This window comes from Tyto alba, unplaced genomic scaffold (assembly GCF_018691265.1).
Source record: "Tyto alba isolate M040663 unplaced genomic scaffold, T.alba_DEE_v4.0 Super-Scaffold_16, whole genome shotgun sequence".
Lineage (NCBI taxonomy): Eukaryota > Metazoa > Chordata > Aves > Strigiformes > Tytonidae > Tyto > Tyto alba.
Genome location: NW_024881278.1, coordinates 27,322,084 through 27,326,214, shown reverse-complemented (window position 1 = coordinate 27,326,214; position 4,131 = coordinate 27,322,084).

The following is a 4,131-nucleotide window of genomic DNA, read 5'->3' as shown; positions in this document are numbered from 1 at the left end:
GTCCTCTTCCTGAGCTTTGCAATTCCTGTAATGAAAACAAGCAAGTGCTAAATATTTGAATAGTTATCCTACCAACCTGCTGTATAAATATTAACTTTGAACTTGACTGATAATTATTATTCCATTTTTCCCCACAGGGACAGCTGCACAAGAAAAACCTATGACTTGTCTTTATGATGAAAACTGGCCATTTATTGATCAAGTTTCTCACCCTACTTAATTCCATGGAACTGTACTACAATTTTCCCTGTGCATTTTAAGATACAGGCTCTTTGCCACATGTGCTTCAGGCTATTTGTACAGAATAGGAGGCAGCTTTTTTCAGTTGCATGTCTTTTCACTTTCCAGAATCAACAATCCAGGACCACCCAATCACACTACTTCCCTCAGATAAATGAAATCATATAGAAGGGTCCCTCCCTGCACTTCAGTGCAAGAGAACTAAAAGTTGATGAAACACTGCATGCCTGCTTGTGTCCCTACCAACCTTCATGTGCAAGACATAACATCTTGTTAATAGCAAAACCAAATTACTTCTGTGTACAATTATGTTTCATGATGTCTGTTTCAAGAACATTTCCAACAAGCTCTCCTTGCCCAAATCCATACAACAGAATACTTCCAAAAATCTTGTCTCATTTAAACGATTTTAAATAACACAGGGCACAGTGGGACTGGAAAAAAAAATGTATGATCCTGAGCACTCCACCTGTTCAAGCCTGCATAAAAAAATTCAAAATATTAATACTGTTTTTATTAACTGTCACAAAGTGAATATTAAAAGTGATTTCCATTCACAATTTTTGGGCTGTTTTTTTTTGTTTTGTTGTTTGTTTTTTATTTTTTTTTAAAGCAGAGTGTAACGTATTCTAGAGCAACACAGTTTTCGGGAAGTACTGAGTCTTGCCCTCCAGAACAAGGGCTGATCACTTTAGGTATCGAAAGAAATATCCCAAGTTAGTAGCTGTTACTGAAAATTAATACAGTTCAATTTTATACCAAGAATCTTTAAAACGTCACTACCATCAACACCAGAACACTGTTGGTTATAGCAAGGTCTAAATGCAGGAAGTCTCACTGCCTTTAGCCCATGACTTTCAAATTACCATATCTCTATTTGTGTACACCTGTAAAGGACAGCTGAAACCACTCTGCTACTGTTTGGAAAATATTTCAATACCTTAAGTGAAATGTACAGTAACCGAATGTCCTGGGTTGAGTGAGTGGTGGAGTTTTTTGGTGGCAGGGGAGGGGGCTATCGGGGCGGCCCCCTGTGAGAAGCTTCTCGAAGCTCCCCCAGCTCCACGTCAGCTCCACTTCTGTTTGGGAAATTGAGCCAATCGGCTGCGCCTCTGCAATAACGTATTTAAGAAGGGACGTGGTGACGGGCAGTCGGACTGGTGAGGAGGAGTTGCTGCAGCTGCATGAACACCAAGGTCAGTGGAGGAATGGAGGAAGAAAGGAGGGGGGAGGTGTGCCGGAGCAGAGACCCCCCTGTATCCTGTGGGGAGATGGCAGGGCGGCACCCCCCTGCCACCCATGAAGATCTACGGTGGAGCAGACATTGATTTATGGCCTGTTGCTCCTGCTCAGCTGATCAAGGTTCTGTGCCCAAAGAAGGGCGGGGTCTCATGGGAAAAGGTAGCCCCGCTGCTGTAATTCAGCGCTGGGAGGATTGCAGCATGCGGGGGAGTCCCACGCCGGAGCAGCTCGGGAAGGGCTGCAGCCTTGGGAGGGAATCCAGTCGGAGGAAGTTAGTGACCCATGACAGAGCAGTGTAGGGAACGCTGCAGCCCGTGGGAGGAACTCATGTCGGAGAAAGTTTGTGGAGGACTGTCTCCTGTGAGAGGGGGACCACGATGGAGCAGGGGGGAACAAGTTTCGGACACTCCCCTCACCGAAGATGAAGAAAGTGGCAGCGCTGACTGCACCCCCCATTCCCTGCCCCTGCGCCCCTGGGGGAGGAGGTAGAGATATCGGGAGCAGAGCTGAGCCTGGGAAGAAGGGAGGGGTGGGGGAAGGTGTTCTCAAGATGTGGCAATGCTTCTCACTGTCCTACTCTGTTATGTGTTGTTAGTGTCTGTAATAAATGTACGTTCTTTTTTTCTTCCCCTAACGAGTCTGCCTTTTGCTCGTGATCATAAAGGGGAATTTTTCCCCATCCCAGTCCTATCTCGAACCCCAAGCCTGGCTCTCTGTCCCTTCTCATTGCCGGAGGGGAAGGGAGAGAGAGCTGCTGCATTGTGGTTGGCTGCCAACCAGGCCTAAACCACGACACCGAACCAACTCTTTTCACAGTACTACAGAAAATAAAAAGTTTACCAATGTACTTTAATCAGCTGGTAGATACTTGGTTCAGGCACTACAAACATCCACAAACAACATCATCCAAACCCTGCCAAGTCTGGTGTCTTTTCATCTACTGTATCACAGTTAAATTAACATTTTATAGGAGGCCAATCTAATAATTCTGACAGAGGCCAGCTGCATAGCATCACAAAACAAAACACAGAAAACAGGGTCAAAATAATTAAAGGAACTATCTTCACTGTGTCCTTGTTAGTTAACCACATACAGACACTTAATAGCCAGCTAAGAAAACTGGAATAAAGCTTAAGGATTCCTGGACTTTCAGTGAACGAGCACATACAATACCATTCCTGGTTACATGGTGTTCACAAAGTTAAAAAAGCGTGTGTGGGAAAATCAGCTGCAGAATTGTGCCCCAAGTCAAAATGCTGACTAGTCTTGATAGGCTGCAACAGGCAAAGGATTAAATAAAGTTCTGCCATAAATTTAAGATGTAGAATGCGGAACTGGTCAAAAAGATACATTAGCTAGTATTCAAACTGCTTAGCTGAGCAAAAGTCATGATTTCCATCTAGTGAAAAACAAACCTGTGAAATCTCCAGACGTACTAAAATTGGCATGTATGGGACGATGCCAAGGTACTGGGCAGAAACACACATAGCTGCGGCCATCATCTCCCTGGCTCTGGTCATAACTAGTAACCACAGGAGTTAATCCTGCACAGTATTTTGAAACAGTCCTTGAAAGAAGCCTGGAAACAGTCAGCTAAAATGTTGAACCACCCAGGTGTGCTTCCTCAAAACATTTTGTTCTGAAAGCATTTGTAAGAAAGATTTGGGGGTGAGTGGAAGACAGAGAGGACACCCTCCGTGACCAGATCAGCAAGGCAGCAAAGGCTATCTGGGGAGAGGCCCACGTTCAGCCATCAGCAGCTGCAGCGTTTTGTTTCCAGCTGCTTTAACACCAGGGCTGCTGCTAAACTTATAAGCAGGAGCGGTTTCTCTTGGCAGCACGATCTTTCCACTAGCCTTTAAATAATCCACTACACTTCTTGATCCAAACAGCATTGTGGTCAGGTAAGAAGATCTCTGGGAACATCCCTGGCAGTGGGGGGTTAGAGAAGAGAGACACAAAGTGGCGGTTTCAAAGTCCAGAAAGCATCTGTTTACCCCCGATAAAACAGCAGGACCAGTTTCCGCGTAACTGCTTTGCTGCTGGAAGCAAGCAATCTCTTTCAGTTTCTGTTTTGTAGCGGTGGCGAGGCCAGCCCTCCCCAGGCCTGGCCTTCCCTCCCCTCCGTGCAGCACCAGCGGTGTCAGTGGCAACCCCTCCGCAGCCACGCACGATGCTCACACACATTCTTCCATCTCCCTCGTCTCCAACGGGCACAGGCAGAACAAGTCATCTGGGTTTTAATCCCCCTGGGGAAACGCTCCAGCCTGGGCACCCGAGAGTTGTTTGTGAGCTTCGCACAGTTTTAGTTTGTCCAAGAAATCCCAGTTTGGGAGCTTGCTTTGAGTTTCTCTGAATACAAGCAGGGTTAAGTCAAAGAGCCCAGCTAAATGTCCAGACTCAATTTCTGCTTCTTTCCCAGTTAGAAAACTCACCCCTGTACAGACTAAATCTAAAGATATTTTAAATACCGCCAAACTCAGAAAAATCACAATCCTATTTGGATTTCTGATGGTTCTCCTTCCTATCATTTTGGAAAGGTGTTCACATTTCAGAGGGAAAGCACTCCCATGCTCATTGAAATTATTTAAGCCCTTCTTGTAGGAGCACTCTTCTGTTTCTTTCTCAATAACTCATTTTTGCAACTTT